This window comes from Thermobia domestica, chromosome 1, assembly GCF_964235325.1.
Source record: "Thermobia domestica chromosome 1, izTheDome1.hap1.1, whole genome shotgun sequence".
In the NCBI taxonomy this organism is placed as follows: Eukaryota; Metazoa; Arthropoda; class Insecta; order Zygentoma; family Lepismatidae; genus Thermobia; species Thermobia domestica.
Window position 1 is genome coordinate 237,056,307 of NC_137454.1, and position 18,430 is coordinate 237,074,736.

Sequence of the window (18,430 nt, forward strand, 5' to 3'; positions counted from 1 at the left end):
AAAAGCGATTTTTAAAAATTTCAGTTTTCGCAAGCGTATATCTCGAAAACTATTAAGAATAGGAAGAAAAGGAATAGAAACAATCTTATAGGAAAGTTTCTCAGCTTTCTTTTTCAACATAAAAACTTTTTCGCTACGACGCCCCGTTTTCGAGATATAAGCGAAAACCCGAAAAAAAAAGTTACCTTCCTTACCCCTCCTGCTCCCGCTCACCTCGAAGGTCCGGGAACTTTTAATATGTTTACCTCCTAACTACTCCAAACACATCCCTGAAGTCAAAAATTATGTTCCCGACCATGTCGTCTACACCTCCTTTTGACCGTTCATTGACTGGACTATCTGCATTCTTGGAGGATTTATTTTATTCAGAAGAAGACGAATCTAGGCTGTAGGGCGATGATGATGAACCATTCCTGTCAGAGAATGATGAAATTGACAATTGAATCCTTTTGCATACTTGTGTACAACACATTGCATCGTACATAATAATCACAGCAACTGCCTGAACGGTACTGGGAGTAAGAGAAACCTTATACTTTAGTTCGGCTCAGGTAGCACTTCAATCATTTTGTACCTTTAACACCACGTGTTACGCTAGTGTAATGATCAGATTTTTTCTGCGAACATCCATTTTTTTAAGATATGGTGCACAATGTGTGGAATCCTAACTACTATTCAATTCCACTTGTTTCATCTATAGCAATGCCACTCAGCGGAAAATGATACGACACACGATTACGACATTATCTTCCGAGATTTGCATCATCTCAAGCCAGTCTGAGCATCGGAGATGGTGAGTCCTCTGACTTTGACCCAATTGTTTTACAGTTCCGCAAGCTTGAGTGTGATGAAACTCATAGTGCTTGTAGAGCTCAATATGTAGTCTCACTTCCATAAAACATTAACGGAGCTCGCCCCTTGCTTTGGACGATATAAACAAAATACCTAAAAAACATGCACGCCCTGTGGGCGTTTCCATTGTATAGTTGATCTATTTTTGGCGATATTCCCACTGAGCTATGACCACCATTGTTTATATGTGCAGGTCTTAGGCCGCTACCTCTTCCCACACCAAATTGTATGCGCTCGACGCAAGCAGGAAAATTGGGCACTTTTGAATAGGGATGCACGCGAGACGAGACGAGACGAGAAACGGAAAAGTCTCGTCTCGTCTCGCACCCTCAAATGTTGGTCTCGTCTCGCGTCTCGTATCGTCTCGCAAATGTGAAGTCTCGTCTTGCGTCTCGCATAAAATTTTGAGTCTCATCTCGCGTCTCGCGCGAGACTTTCTCGCATGGTCTCGCAGTCTCGCATATATTCTGGACCAAAATTTTGCAATGTGTTATTCTATGGCTGTTAATGAATGATGACGTGATATTCTGTCCGAAGGCAGGTATTTGACCTAAAAGTCCCTTGGCAAGGTGAATCCATGGTGGTTTGCCATTGCTTTCCATGGGATGAATGTTCATAACATCCTAAGGAGACGGAACCTAGAGTTCAACATGGTATCCGAACTTTTGTCTCCTCTGCTCCAAATTAAAAGAAAAGTTGTGCTGGAATTTGATTGCTGGACCATTAATTTTCGTCAAATTAATAGCATAATTTACAGCAAAACCAGCATAAATTGCTACTGCATCTAACATTGTTTTCCAGCTTAGAGGTCTCCAGCAATATTTTCCAGTATGCCATTCGGGCACATTTTTGCCCCGAAAGAAAGTCGCCAATGTAATTAGGATATAAAGAATATAACGTTTCCGTATATGTTTTTCTGAACTCATTGAACCAAAAATGGATCCTTTTACTTTATCTATAGGTAAATTGCTTCGTCTTTATTTAACCGGATTTGAACCTTGTCTTTGCCTGCTTCTAGTCCGAGGAACGCTCTAACGTCACAATATCCAAAATTGACACGGATTGTTCCCTTAGAATAAGTTTGAACTTTCATTTCAGAAAGTTTAAACTCTCTAACATTAAATTTGTAAAAGCAGCAGAGAAAATATAAAAATACGTTACTTGTGTAGGAGAACAGTGCTGCCATCTATTGTCGCGTATCTCCCTTTACACCAACCACCAAGGAATAACATTACTTGTGTCAACGGACTTGAGATAACGCAATATGTTAACAATTGCGAGAAAATATCCAACAAACTATACCTGATACGAAAAAAGCTTTCTGGATCAATTTCCAGATCATATAGTTGAATTAACTGCAGTGTTGCCAGAATTCGCATTTTATCAACTTTCGCTTTCACCTTATATAGTGTTGCCAGATCTAGAAAATAAATTTACTGACAGATATAGGGCCATTCCTACCATCTCCCACCAAACCTATAGGGCCATCCTACCAAACCTGTGTTTGAATTAAACTTCCGAATTAGAGGGGGATGTTTTTGATAAATATATGGAAAGAAAATACTTATTCCATGTAAAAATATCATGTTATTTCTGCGAGCCGGGTTGGGGATAAACTTTGATGAGAGGGGATTTTCCCGCCATCCCCCACCATTAATTGCTAGTAGTAATGTGAAAAAGACAGAAACAACAGTAATATCACATTTCGAAGCAATAGGGAGTTTTATTCGCTTTTCAGACCAAAAACAGAAGTTCATGTATTCGTGCGCACCCGCGTGTATGTGTTTGTGTCGCAAAATAAAGTCCTAAGTCGATGCTGTAATAAATTTCCAATTTACAAAGTTTTTCTTTTTTAATGATGTTTAGAAACTAAAGAAGGCTTTAATTCGGAAAATCAACCTTGAATAATAATAAATCTCATAAAATGTCTATTGCCCCAATCACTTTTTCGTTCCTGGAGGCATTAACGCTCAACTTAGAAAATTCAATAAATGTAAAATCACTAAATATACACTTAAATGTAATTCATAAATGTTGCGAGACTGCGAGAAGTCTCGCGAGACTTCTCGTGCGAGACTTAACCGAGTCTCGTCTAGCGTCTCGTCTCGCATGGTTTAGTCTCGTCTCGCGTCTCGCATAAAATTTTCAGTCTCGCGTCTCGCGTGCATCCCTACTTTTGAAACATCTTTTATACTACAACTAGCCTTCGGCTAGGTGGGGGCTCCGCTCCACACCCTACGTTTGCCCGGCCTACGGTCTCATACTTCTTAAACCCCCCAATTTAACGGAATTTCAAGTTTCTTTTCCTATTTCAACTATCTAAAAGATAAGATTTTGTATCCCAAGAAAACGCCTATTGAAATAACATGTAAATTTCTTCGTCCGTCTTTAGACCCCTTAAAAACTAAAAATGTTCAATTTTGGCCATTTCCCTGTGAGTTAGTCCCTGAAGGCCACAATGAAGCAAAATTTCATCATTCTAATCCTGCTGGAAATGCCTAAACATTTTGGAGTGCAAAAGATGTCCTGTATACAGTAAGTAACATGGGTAAGGTTTTTCAGTTCCTCATAAGACCATTCTAAAATTGGAAATATTTATTTTTGGTGATTTACTTGAGTAACGCTAACAAAATCGTACAAGCATACCGAATTCCAAGTTTTTATTCCAATTTCAAATACATAAAATATGAGATTATAGGTAAAAAAAAGTCCATTTAAATAACATGAATTTCTTCATTTCCCCTTTAACCCCTAAAAATTAAAAATATTCACTTTTGGCAATTTTTCTGTGAGCTCGAAATGCTACAATCATACCAAATTTCAACTTTGCACGTCAAACGGAAGTACTTTATTTTATGTCAGTCAGTTCAGGTAGTTTTATATAGTTAGGGAGGATTGTGATATAAATTTTTCTAGTAAAAAATTCCCGTGTGGGCGTTTCAGCATTATAGGTTATACACGATCTTTCTCGAGTCGTATAATCGTGTATTATACAATGAAATTTTGCGTAGTCTCGATTGAGTATTGAATCCATTATCGACAACAATTTCGTCGATGTAACTTACAACAAAGTCTAAAAGCTCAATCAAAATAGGTATAAAATGTTCTTTATGTATTGTAACAGAATAGGCTACAGCGACCAGAGTATCTTCAAATTCGGTAATTAAAATATATATTTGAAATTCATTTATGTTTCATGGGGGTAGGAAGAGATAGAGGGGACGATTCAGTAGTTTGGCTTAGGGCTGAAGAATGTATTAATCCGGCCCTATACAACCAGGATACATACATTTCCTGGTTAGCCAACCTCCAACATTCCCAACCAGATATTTGAAAAACGTACTGTGCTTTTCTTCGTAGATAACTATAAGCGAAAGTTAACTGTAGATTAGCCTGTTCATAGGGGTGCAACCACGGGGTTCCACCGGGTCCGGACGCCCTCCAAATTCGTAACTCAACACACATTTGTGCACTTTCTCAATAAAACTATACTTGTTCAACAGGGAAATGATTAATGTAGCATGAAAATTTGATCTTATAAAACAATCTAAGTTCTATCATTTTTTTCCTGAAAGTACAGGCGGAAGTATTTTACAATTACTTATCGTCTTTACGGGGACAGAATAATACCAATTCAATATTACATAGACATAGTGGCTTGTAGCATTGGACCTCCGCCAGAAACTGGGGTCCGTCCCAGTAAAGAATACTGGGTGCACACCAGTATGTTCAACATGAAGATTTATCATTTCATCCTGTGTTGAATTAGCACTTAACTGACAAGCAAAGTATCGGATGGGGCTGTAAAGGAATTAAATTTTCTCTTCTTTCACTGTATTCAGCATACGAAAATACAGTAAGTACTCGTGCAAATTTTCGTAACTCCACCGCCATTGTTTGGTAGAAAAAGATATATTGCAATTTCACTCTATAAGATTTTCATCTTCTAACGAAATAGTAGACTCAAACCCTAAAAATATGAGTTTATCTCATTGGAATTGCAATTAATTTTATTTCGGTGCAAGTATAGTTTGAATAATTCCCAAATCATTGAAGTAATATAGGGAAATGTTGAAAATTTCTGGACAAAAATGTTCTTTCCTGATTTTATTCGCTTACAACTTTGTGATACTATACTGATAAAGTCAATATGACTTCGATATATATCCGTCGTGCGTGTACTCCTAGATTTGACTTTGTAAGGATTTAGTTTGCGTTAACGTTCCGTTCATCAATAAGGCTATACGGAACATGAACCTACAGTTTAATCTGAGATCCAAACCACGTGAGCTTCCGTCGAGTTGTATTGAATTTAAACTGTACTGCAAATGAACATACTATTCCAATGACAGACGAAGGAGTGTAAAAACTGTGGTGTATGGAAGTTTTGCCATCATAGTAATGACAAAGTAACTAGATGGTGATATACATTGAGGTTTTTATATGCCAATAAACTGTAATCATACTTTCGCATAATTTAAAATAATGCATAGGGAGAGCTCTAATGAGTTTGTGTTACCGGTATATTAATTCATGTCTCTTCCTTAATTTCAAAGTAGGCTTCAATTCTAAGAAAAAGATATTTATCCAAGGTCGATCAATTGAATATACTCGTAATTATAGGCAATGAAAATAGTTTAATAACAGTTTATTTCTATGTACTTTGAGATATAGGAAAATGATAATGACCTTCTCTGAACCCTTGTAAATATAATTGATGCTTATCTAATCTCATATTGCAACTAACAATTGCTCCACACACGGTCAGTATTTTAAAGATAAACATGTTTGGGGGATAAAGTAGATTTGGCCGAGTTTTAATTCGTAATTTTCATGGAAGTTTCTATTAAGTTAGTGAATTACTAAGTAAGTGAGGAAAATTGTTATATTTAGTAAAGTTTGGCTTTTTATAAAAATCTATTTTAGTACTGTATCTATAGAAAATGTTGCGAAATCTTCATTTCTGACGCTTAAAACTAGGAACAAAGACGCATCAATGCCAAATGAATGAAGATATTTTGAAATAAGATAAACTTAAGTAGTAATCACGATTTTGAATTTTACTCTCTCTTATATCTTTCTATTATCAAATGTTGCTGTGCAGTGATCTAATAATCACAATGTTTGTTGTCAGGAACTGAGACAAGTAGACTTAACGCAAGCGAGAAAAATTCGTCCTTCGTTGTTTATAGGAAAACTTTATACTTTGAGTACCAATCCAACACAAAATTAATTATAGGTAAATTTTATTCATGTAAAAGCCTACTATTTTCTAACTGGAAGTAAACTTCAATACAGTATGACTTCTTACCATTTTTAAATCATCACTGTACGTTGCGTATGTTCCATTAAATTACTGTCAATGCGTACTAACTAGGTAAAAGCTCTACAACTCAGCTGAGTGTAGTCAAGATCAGATGAGTTTCATGAACTACAGCGAAGTCCGGAAGTGGGCATACCCCTAATTGGTGTTTTCTGACGGTTTTAGGTTTTACCCACATTTGTTTGGTAACATTGCTTGGCATTGTCTGGCAACATTACTATCTATGTTCATTTGCTTTCTGTTTGGTAACAGTTATTTGCAGTGAAGTTAGAGTAATCAACAATGTGATCAAAGTTCATATAGCATTGAACAAAGATTAGTTTTTGCGGTTTGGCTTGACGAAAGGCGTTACCCAAGTGACACCATGGAAAGTGTTAAAGCGAAATTTACAGATTGCTTTGGTATTAATCAACCAAGAAAAGCAACAATGTTGGGATGGGAAAATCGTGCATTTGCTACGGGCAGTGTGAGAGACCGGAGGACTCTGGAGTATCTCCGCAAAACATCTGCGAGAACTTGGCGCAGATTTCAGCTGTGTTACGACATGGATGGTGATCATACCGATGTTTATGACTCTTAAGATTCTTAAGATTTCAAGGTAACTGTATACAGACCTTCTACCATAACTAACACTCTGTACTGTTGAAACTAAAGGGGGGTACGCCCACTTCCGGACCATCCTATACATTTTGAACGGGATTTTCTTGATTTCATTAAGTCAAACCCATTACCTTGATTATCAATAAATCGGGAATTAAACGTCTGCAGACCATAGTATTTCAAGTGCTTACTAATACTGCTTTTTCCTCAAAAATTTGACTAAACCTGAGCTGCAACTTCCACAATGGATGTAGACTCTTTTTGCGAGGGTTCAACAGAATCTGATGAAAGCTAGACTGGCGATATGCAAGCTTTTGTATCAGTTTCCATTCATCCAGAATCATCTATACCTCAGACAAGAACGGGAGCGTGACTTCGTGGAATGGTAATGAGTGGGTCAAGTTTCGTAACTTGTGGGAGGCAAGGGCAACTGCCACCGCCAGGACAGCTCCCAGCCTTTCGAGGGGGGCCCATTTTAAGACAAAATTTTCTTACTCCATACAAGATACGAACATGAAATTATAAATGAATCATCAAACAGATTCACTATATTACAGAAACAAAACAGCACACAAAAGGTCAATAAAAAAAAAAATAAGTCGTGGGCCCATTTCAGCAAAAAATGTCTACCATTACGGGCCCTAGAAAATTATTTATTTGTATGGCTTTGAGATTTGTCAATATTCTCCCCTTAATTAATTTGTCATGTATGGAACGGGACCAGTTGTGTAACTAACGGCCCTGCAGACCTTGCCGTGTGGGAGGGGCCACAGGCTACAAGGGCCCATAAAGAGTAAGAGAAACATAGAAAGAGGGGGCCCATAAATTAGAAAAACAACTTTTCTAGGGGGTCCAAATACGCGTATTAATGCTTGCTCCCCCCAGAAAAACATCTAAGTTACGATGCTGAGTAGGTCAGAGGTGCCACATCATTACTTATATCATAGAAACCACTTGACACACACACACATCTTTGGTCACTCATGCCGCTGACCATAGATGTCAACAGTTACTGCATTTACATTTATCAGAGAAATTGATCGTAGAAGTCACATTCATGTTCGGTCATCACACAGGAAATTTAGAACTGGTCAAACAGGCCATTGATCACAGACGCTACCGGTCATAGAAGCAACGAACACGAAAGCTATATATATCCAGTACTGTAAGGGTGTTTTCCATGTGTAGTTGGAAGTAGTAGAAATCAATTATTTCTGGTTTTTACGTTGGTCACTGTATAGAGCAAAAACTGTAATACTCGTACTTTGTTGATAAGAAGAAGCGTTTCCCTGGAATCATTAACCATCCCAAAAATATATTTAGTCTTTATCCTTAACTCTCTACTGAAACCAAAAGGGATAGAGATCGGTATATTCCATTTTGCGACCAGTCTCTTTGCGATCAACTCAATTATCGTGCATTTAGCAATCAACTCGCTAAGATTCACAAGTAGGTAAGATGTTTTTGGTGCAAAGCCTCGCGGCCAGAACACCGCAAACCAAAATCTTGTGTCAAAAAATCTCGCCTTTACCAAAATCTAGCGTGGCCAAAACCTTACGGTCCTAAATCTCACAACACAGGATCTCGCTTGACATAATCTCGTCTAAGAAAAAATGTCGACAGTATAAAACCTCTTTGATGTATACTATATATATATATATATATATATATATATATATATATATATATATATATATATATATATATATATAGCAACAACACGTAACTGCATTGAAATACTGACGAGAAAAAATTCTAACTTGTGCTTTGCTCTCGAAAAAAATGCTCTGGTCTTTACAATAGAAGCTGAATAGTGTATTTTACCTCTAGCCATGCGCAAATAAATGCATTTGAGTAAAACAAAATAGATATGGAAACTATGGAAACTATACATCCTTGTGTAACTTCCGCTGCCGAGGTTATTTTTACCTCTAAAGTTCAGAGCTAAGGGTAATTTTTTCCGGACCACTTTTTCCTACATCCAGTAGTGCTTTGTATTGTTGAAGCAAGCGACCTTTTCTCTTTCCTCTGATTAATTTCCACTCCTCAAACGTAGGACTAATCTCTAATCTCGAACAAAACATACATTATACGTTTTTTAAATATGAATTTTACAGAAATTTTCTTTAAAATATTTTATTATAAATTGGAGAAGGGGAAATTCCTACCCACATTATTCACCCATTTAAGTCCAAGCAGTAAAGATGATTGAAAATCACCAAAAAAATTTACACTATATTCCATCAAAATTGAATGATATTATTTTGTGAAAGTTTTTGTGCAACATTTTTTTTAGATCGTGCAATGCATATGTGCGAGCAATGGGAGAGGAGGTAAGGGGAGGGTATTAAATTACTTTTTATTTATGACAGACTTCAATTTCAGCGTTTGGAGATTGTGGTTTTATTTTACAAGTACATGTCCATTCATTTTAAACCCGTCAATTAATCTCTAAAATTAATATGTTACTTAAGTCTATTATTATTATTATTATTATTATTATTATTATTGTTATTATTATTATTATTATTATTATTATTATTATTATTATTATTATTATTATTATTATTATTATTATTATTATTATTATTATTATTATTATTATTATTTGTAATATGGAATTGCATATTAAGAAACTAATTGGGAAAATTTTATAGAGAGGTTTCACCCGTAAGGTTTCGGCCAAGCGAGATTTAGTTTGGCGAGGTTTTGATCAGGCGACATTTTGGCCTACGAGCTTTTTCAAGCGGCGAGGTTTCGGTCACGCGAGATTCTGGCAAGGTGAGATTTTGGGGCGCGAGGTTTTCAGCTTCGATATTTTAGTGAGATAAGATTTTGACACACGAAGTTTTGGCCAGGCGAGGTTTTCTCTACGCGGGGTTCTGGGCGACGAGATTTTGGGCGGTGATGTTTCAGCTGCGAGATTTTGTCCGTATCTCAGTTAAGATTTGTCAGCTATGATAAAATAATCCAGTTTGCGATCAAACAAAGACTAACTCCTTGAACGAAAAGACATCACTGCCACTCATCACTTGCCTTTGCATTCCATTGAAAAGGTCATTCCATCACCATTGAAATGCATGTCTCACCTCTGTAGAATGAAACGAAAAATGAAGTGTTTCAGTTTAACATCACATGATTATGTCCTTTGGGATAAGGGAGACGGATTATTAAGGCAAGTTAATTACAATGTTGTCCATCACAAATTTATTTGGCCGACAATCGAAGTAAGAATCCCATACATCAGAGACAAGCGCTCTACCACTGAGCCATCGTGCCCCACAATTCTATAGAATAACTACAAGGAGAGCAATAAGCAGGTTAAGGTGGATGATGGTTCACAACCTATAGCTTTCAAACCAATGAGAATAGAACCCATGTTCATATGAACTTTTTTTTTTTTTTTTTGCTTAGAATTTAAAATTACTCATAATACCATTTTCCAAAGTATCACTCTTTCCCCCTGAAACGTTATTTAAAGTGGCCAGCACGCACGTCTTTGATATACAGAGTCTAGGGTTTGCCTATCGGGGGAAGACAATTGAATGCATTACAGTGGTTCGGATTCCAACTCTAAGTTAACTGTAGATCCGTGTTTCACATAGCTTCGTTGCTGAAAAGGGAAGCAACCCTTTAACTGACAACAACATACAATAAAAGATGTTTTTTAAAAGTATGGCATTTAATAAATATAAAATGCTATGAGTGCTACATTTATTTTTAAGAGCTTCCTTTTCTAAAACAATCAGCAGCGTCACGCGTGCAACACGTGAAGGAGTTTGGTTTGTATACCGTCATATTAGTCAATTAACATTGCAACCGGAAATGGTAGTAGATTTCTCTCACTTCCGGTTTTAGGAGAGAGAGAGAGTGATATGGATGGAGGTGGAATGTATTTTCGGGACGCTTACATACATTACAAAAAAACATTTTCTTGCTATTGCCATTTTTACTTCATAGAGTTCAACGTTAAAATCGGAAATGGTTGACTTGTGCCATTTTCGGTTAGAATAGAAAGTTAAGACAGAAGATCATACTTATTCTTAGAACGATAAAACCATCCCAAACAAATTGTTTCTCGCTACAATCGCTTTCATTCTATGTAGATTAATATAGAAGTCGAAAGTTGCAGTGGATTTCTCTCACTTTAGGATATTATTTGGATTATCACTTTCGGTTTTAATACAGAGTTTAGTATCTCAATTCTAAGGACGCTTAATCGATTGCAGGGAACAGCTTATCGTTATCTATTAATGTTCTTGCTGTATAGTGATTAATGTTAAATCGGAAATGATCGATTTCTACCACATCTAATGGATGGATTACCTCCGTCAACGCATCAAAGAGCTGGATTTCTAACATTTGACTCTGTACATTCTGACCAAAATTGATAGTGATCTATTTGAAGAAGTTCTTCAGATTTTTTTGCCTCTTGGACAAACGGATGGACACACGGACAAGGTATATCAGGGGTGGATCCAAGACGGACTTCTGGAGGGCGGTGGGTTGTAATACTGCTACTTAGAGCTACTTTTAAGAGCTCCAAACACTGGGATGGGTTTTATTTATATATAAAATAAGAAAGTTTCCCCCCTGAGTTACACACACACACACACACACACATATATATATATATATATATATATATATATATATATATATATATATATATATATATATATATATATATTAAGGAATTTCGACAATTTAAACTCTTTAGAAAGCATAGGGCTATGCCTCTATTCGGAGCAAGTGAATAATGGGCACGGTTTGTATAGAAACAAAACACCATGATGACTTGAATTAGAAACAGGTGGCATAATTAACACGAAGCTCCAGTCGCTTTTACACTCCCAAGGTACCTAATTTGCAGAGGCTCTGTGAGTCCCAGAGCCGTACTAGAATTTGGGCAGACTTTTTTTAGAGCGAGAAAAAATCCTTTCTTTAGAGTGCAGAAAAACTGAGTCCCTCACAATTGTGACTCTCAAAAATTATACATCCATTTTTCTCGTCTACAAGAAAAGACCTACGAGCAATTAGCTATTAAGATGTTTGGTTTACTTAATGTCCTTTTTATATATTTACCGTGCCCGTGTGTGTGTTTATGCGGGAGACAAAAAACTCTCAATAACTTGCTGATGGATCACCATCAATTTTGGATATAATGTAAAGTGTCAAAAGTTAGGAAGCGAGTTGTTTGTTAGTAGTAACCCATTCATTGGAAGTGTTAGAAATCAACCATTTCTGATCACTATAGAATTAAAACGATAATAGTATATATAGTGTGGCTTCGCGCAGCGTAGTTACTAACGCTCTCGTCTTCGATGCGAGCGGTCCCGAGTTCGATTCCCGGGAACACTGTCGAAAAAATGAAAAAGCTCTTTCAGGCCAGCCATCCTGAGTTAGGTTTTCGTGGGTTTTCCTCATTCACACCAGAAAAATGCTGGGATGGTACCGAACATCAAGTTGCTTTCTTCTCCAATATTTTGTTCTTTCCCTTTCTTCGGATAGTGTGGTCGCCGAATGACGTCAATCATCATACGTGACCATGTTAGCCATAGATGCCGAAAGCCCAAAAATCACATTCATAATCCTAATCCTAATAATATATAGCGAGAAATGGTTTCCTGCCAGCAATTGAGGTCCCAAGAATGCGTTTCATCTCCATTCCTAACTTTCTACTACAATCGAAAGTGATAGAACTATACTATAACTTCCAGCTTCAATATTGGTCTACATACAGAAAAAAGATAAGAGATATCGGGAAGCGTTTTTTAAAAAGTCGATTTAGCTTTGTAAGAATAGATCTACTCAAACCGAAAGTGGCATAAATTAACCACTTTCGGTTTCAACATTTGATCACTGTAGAGTAAAATCGGTAATATATACCAAGAACCTGTTTTCTGCAATCAATTAAACATCCCAAGAATATGTTCCATTTTCACTCTAATCTCTCTCTTCTAAAACCGGAAGTAGTAGAAATCTACTACCACTTCCCGTCTCTATTAAATGAGAAAATATCATCCCATGCAAACCAAACTCCTTCACGTGACGTACACGTAAGATTGCTTATTATTATTATTATTATTATTATTATTATTATTATTATTATTATTATTATTATTATTATTATTATTATTATTATTATTATTATTATTGTTATTGTTGTATTTAAATTTAAAATGATGGTGACAAACATAGGAAAGTCCGCTTTTCGAGCAAAAAGTCGATTTACGAAGTGAAAATTGTTATTTTAGCGCAGAGTTTCACTAAAAGTATTTCTAATGATCTAATCTAATGATGTATATTGAGAATGATAAAATAGATGGATGGAACATATTGGTTCATACGAGAAACTCGAGCAATGTGCGTTGAATCTTAATTGAAAAGTTCTTGAAAGTAGGACCTTAAGAAAAGCCAAAAGAAATTGTAGGATATAATAGTGTGTTCAGAAAATGAATAACGTGATTGATGGCAAGGCTATTGTTTTGTCTTATATATACATACATACAAGCGCGGATCCAAGGGAGGGGCTATAGCCCCGCCTTGTCGCTCAGGTATACACTGGATAAAATGGGCTTCAATCCTGCTTTACACTGGATAAAGCTGCAAACTATGGTTCAAAGAAAAACTAACAAGTATTTAGAAAGTCGAAAAGTAGTGCTTCTATTTAAAGTCAAATATTACTTACATACATACATAATTGTCAAATAACAAAAAAAAAAAAAAAAAAAAAAAGCTCATTTAGTTTACAAGAACTATATGAGGGTATTGTTGTTTTGAGATTAAGGAGTATGGTGGAAGGCGCTTTGGAACTGGCCAAGTTGCGATCCCGAAATAGAATTAAATTTTAGCTTGTGACTGTTTATGTAATCATTATTAGAGAATATGTTTAATAGATTTAATAAATCAACTGTATAGTACCTGAATTACTTGTAACGTGACATCAGTGTTAAATACCCTAAATATAGTAATAAAAATCTTATATTATGTTTGTGTGGAAATTATGCGATGAGTAGCTCACTGCTCGTTCATGGAGCATTAGCTCATAAGCATAACTGGTTTTGGAGTTAGTCTTTGGTGTTTTTGATAACATGGTTCAGAACGTAACTTCTTAGTTAAGGCTGCTTTCATCTGGTTTATGCTTGAACGATACGATTTTTTTTTTTTTTACTCTATATTGTTCTAAAGCTAGATCATAATAAAAGTGTATTTAAAACTACAGTGTATTAATGTATATGGAGAACAATGGAGTAAATTATGTAGCTGGATGGAAGTTATTTAGAACCAATGAGGAAGTATAGCAGAAGTTGGGGACAGAATAGCAACAATGTTGATATTTAAACTATGGAAAGAAATTGGGAAGGCCATTATTAGAAAAAGTTTGATTCCGAGAAAGTGACAGAAGATAAAAGTGAGAAGAGTAAATCTCCAATTTATAAATAATATCAAAGGAAGGCATTTTTATCAAAAAACAAAAGGATTGTCTCAAGAATGTCATGCTGGAAATATCTAACTTTGCGGCTTGATGTCGGTAATAGAATAATTGAAAAATTCTTGTGATGATTGAATTGCAAAATATTTATGATGGTGATTACAAAATACTTATGATGATGATGATTGTTTCAAAATACTTCTCATGATGAAAATGACGATAGCAAAATATTTATGATAATGATTTGCAAAATAGTTATGATGATCATTGCAAAATACTTACGATGATGATGATGTTGAGTGCAAAATACTTACAATAATGAATGCAAAATAATTATGATAGTGATTGCAAAATACATATATTGATAATGATTGCAAGTTATTTGTGACTATCTTAATTAGGGGAGAGTTCCCAATATCGCACCGGGTTCTAAATCGCGCCACCCCTAGTTTAAAAAGAACCGTAGTACTAACAAGCCATCTGGTAGTTAAATTAAGTACTTAAGCATATTTCCATAATTACAGAGTAAAGTGACGACATTCAGTAAGTTATGTGTGTGTGCAGTTGCAGTACAGTAAAATTGGAGTATTCTTTAGACCTACGAATTTTCGGGGTATTTCACAGTAGAATAGGGATTAAGGTAAAAGAATTAGCTTATGTTTCTATAAGTAGTAATAAACAAAATACCATTAATATTATAGTGACAAATTCAAGTTATTCTTTTTTAAATTTGCGAGGTATGGAAAGAATATTTCTTTCAAAAATGGTGTAGTTTCCTAAATTGCACTACTACCATGTGTCCGAAATCGCATCAGTGCGATTTTGGCTCCCTGATGAATTGTTTTTCCTGGTTTCTTTCTCGTTACAATTCACACAAGGTGGGTACATGACAATATGGAAAATGGTCTCCGGAGTCTATGAATCGTGCTTTGAAAAAAATATATAGAAAATAAAGTGACGGTGCCAAGCCCAATAGCAGGAGGAAATAGAACTACCAACATGCAACCACAAAGAACAGATGTACTCTCATCAAGTCCTTACAAAAACATCTTGAAGAATAACGGCAAAAGCAATCAAGAGTATCCAAACGTGTGAAGAGACCCAATCTTTCTAAACCGTCAGCTAGGTCTGTATGTGCTTCAGGAAACCTAACACCAAAAAGTGTATACGAAAAGTAGATACATCCAAATCACGATGCTACTTGATACATATTCGCAATGTTTCAAATGTGACTATTGAAATCAATGAACAAGATTGGTTTTGGGTTCTTTGTCAACAAAATTTAGTCGAAGATATGGTACAGAGTGTTTTGTGTAAAGTCTGGATACATGAATCCTGTGCGGGTGTTTCAGAAGATGAACATGCATTCCACTGTGATTTTTATGCACGTAAGGTGTAGCTGTCTGTTTTCCATAAATATAGATACTTTACGTTTCATAGGATTATGAAAAATAATACTCATTGGATCAACAATATGGATATTTTTTCTTGAATGATATGTTCTTCCTCGTATTAATAACATTGAGATAAAAGATTAATTTGTTTTACTTGTAGGTTGCATTTCTACTTAGCTTATTTCTAAGGTGTTATTTCTGTGTTCAATTATTTACATTGCAGTACTTTTTTCTCTTTAAAGATGTATTATACCTCATCTTAATATAACATAAATAAAATAATGCGCTATTCCATGGAAATAATAATTTGTTTTACTCATATGTATTACTGTAAAATTTGCATATATTCAAATGGCGGTGCGACTTTGGCTCCACAGAGTGCGATTTGGGAAACCTGTTGCGTAAATCGCACCAATCGCAGGGTTCTAAAATATCATTTTTATCATGATAATGATAAGATATCGTTATGAAATCACTGTAAAAGAATTGGAAAACTATATAGTTCAATACGATAAAAAAAAATCATTTTAAATTTCTTCAAAAGTTTCGAATTAAAACCATTTATGTAAAAAGTGGTGAGATTTTGGCTACTCTCCCCTATGAAGATTAAGAAAATAGCATGTCACGATGGGTGATCCATGTTTCGTTAAAAAATGGAATATAAAAGTTAAGGATCTCTTAGAAAAGTGAAACATTAATATAACATCTATAGTTTTAAACATCTCACACTCACGTTAAATTGCGTTTAGTTTTAAATATGACATCTCGTTTTTTTCAGTACTGAGGCTAAAGGAAATATGCATATTCAATTTAACGTGAGCTTTGGATCATATCAAGAATTGATTTCTGGTTTTTCGTCCAAATTACAGCAGGTTAACAATATAGCCACGTGGAAGATCTCTATTCACGTTCGTCTCAGTTCCTAACGTGTTTATCTTTACGTTAATTATGCAGTAGTATTAGCATGGCTTTATCCATTCTTCTCGGGTTTGTGAGGAATCTAAACCCCTAGGGAGAGGGGGTCATATTCATCACCTACGTGCTACAACTATAGCTTCAAAGTTTGGGAGGAGATTCTGGAACTTTGGGATCAAATTTTCCTCTAACATGTCTGGATAAAACACTGATATTAGCAGATAATAAATTATGCGGTTTTATTTTAGTCCGGGCCGGCTTTTGAATCTCAGAAATAGTGACAAATGACAATGTCTCAAGTCAGAGAAAGAAACAGGAAACTTTAGCTACCTTTTCTAGGAATGATTATGATGGGTAATTAATAGCAATCTCGATTTGATTGTCATAATGCAGGATAAAAGCTACTGACAGTATTTTTCTGCTTTCAGAGGGAGGTACGATTGCTCAATGATAAAGCGCTCATCTGTGATGCAAAGGGACTCGGATTCGATCCCAGGGCACATGAGTTTGTGGTGGACAATTTGTGTCCGTGGGTTCACCTGTTTTCTCTCACATTTTAATTGCACTAATGACTTAAAAAATCATTAATTTTCGTTAATCAACTTCTTTCTTTAGCCCAAAGGTCATAATCGTGGAATGTTAAACTACAAATTTCATTTATTTATTTATTTTAGTCTCAGCAGCCATGATCCTTTCATTTTATAATTTATGGAGTTAGTATGAAGGTACGTTGAAAACATGTTGTCTAAAGCAAAGGAAAAATAATTATTTCTTTTAATATTTTACTGTCTTGTAATTTTAATGGTGTAAACAACAGAAGATTAAGAGCCTAATCTGGAAAAATCCTAAAATTTAAATTTCAAATTTTGAAATAAAATGAAATTTTTAAGTTTTACGGCCCATGCTTAAGCCGGCTACGCTAAAGGAGACAGTGATGATTAAAAATGAATAAAAATATTCGAATGAAGAAAGTGGGAGAACCTCAAAAAAACCGAAGCACACAAGGTTTGTCCAGCACAAAGATCACTTGGCGTGAAGTGAGATGGAACCAAAGACTCTATACACCAGAGCTAAACGCTCTACCACTGAGCCACCACGTCCCGACAAAACTTAAATTTATCAAATAATGTATGTAATCTTATTTATTTCAAACAACATCTACAAAAGAACAAATTACACCACAAAAATAAATTACCTTTCTTATTTTTAGTTTTTTTCTTTTAGTCAACAGGTTTGATGTTATTAGCGATATTTCAACTAATTGTACTTAATATAAATAGGCAGATATTGTAAATATATTAATCGACAATCTTATCAGAAAATTACTTTGGCATCAATAATTTATTTTTGTACAACAAAAATCTATATTTGCATGCATCAAATTAGAAAACTTAATTGAAATTTTAAAACAAAATAAAAGTCACATATTTATAATAATTTAAAACTGAATATTAAGTTAGGAATATAAGGTATGACATTCATTTCCATATACGAAACAGAGAAAAAATAAAATTTCACGTGACGAATAATTACTATGAGAACTGTCAAATAAAACTCATGTGGATCACCTTACCTCGTGCGTGGATAGGGATATCAACCCTTGAGCCGCTAGGGAGAGCGCCCTGCTTTCACCACCACGACGCGCAGAATTCTGGGATAGCTACTACCGTCGTTAAAACCGGGCGGGCAGCAGGTTGTGTTTTTCCCACGCAGTGACGTCACGCTGTCAATACCTGCCCATCAGACATACTGTTCCCGCCTATTGAAATAAAGGGATGCATATTTTTTGAATACTTAGGGAGGAGAAGCGAACTCAGAACAGAGGGTTCAGGGACGCAAGGGGAACAGACGATACACTGAAAAATGGGGATGAGCTGTTTTCTTTTTCATTTCTTCACTTTTTTCCTTGTT

The 18,430-nt window shown here is 35.5% G+C and overlaps 1 protein-coding gene across 1 annotated transcript in view; it reads right to left on the minus strand.

The window, feature by feature from the left end:
• Positions 1-18,230, minus strand: part of LOC145667225 (uncharacterized) — a 194,621-nt gene extending 176,391 nt beyond the window's left edge. Inside the window, exon 1 of the mRNA XM_081734903.1 lies at positions 18,093-18,230. The gene's annotated coding sequence lies outside the window, so the exon portion shown is untranslated. The remainder of the gene's footprint in view (positions 1-18,092) is intronic.
• Between the last annotated feature and the right edge of the window lie 200 nt (positions 18,231-18,430).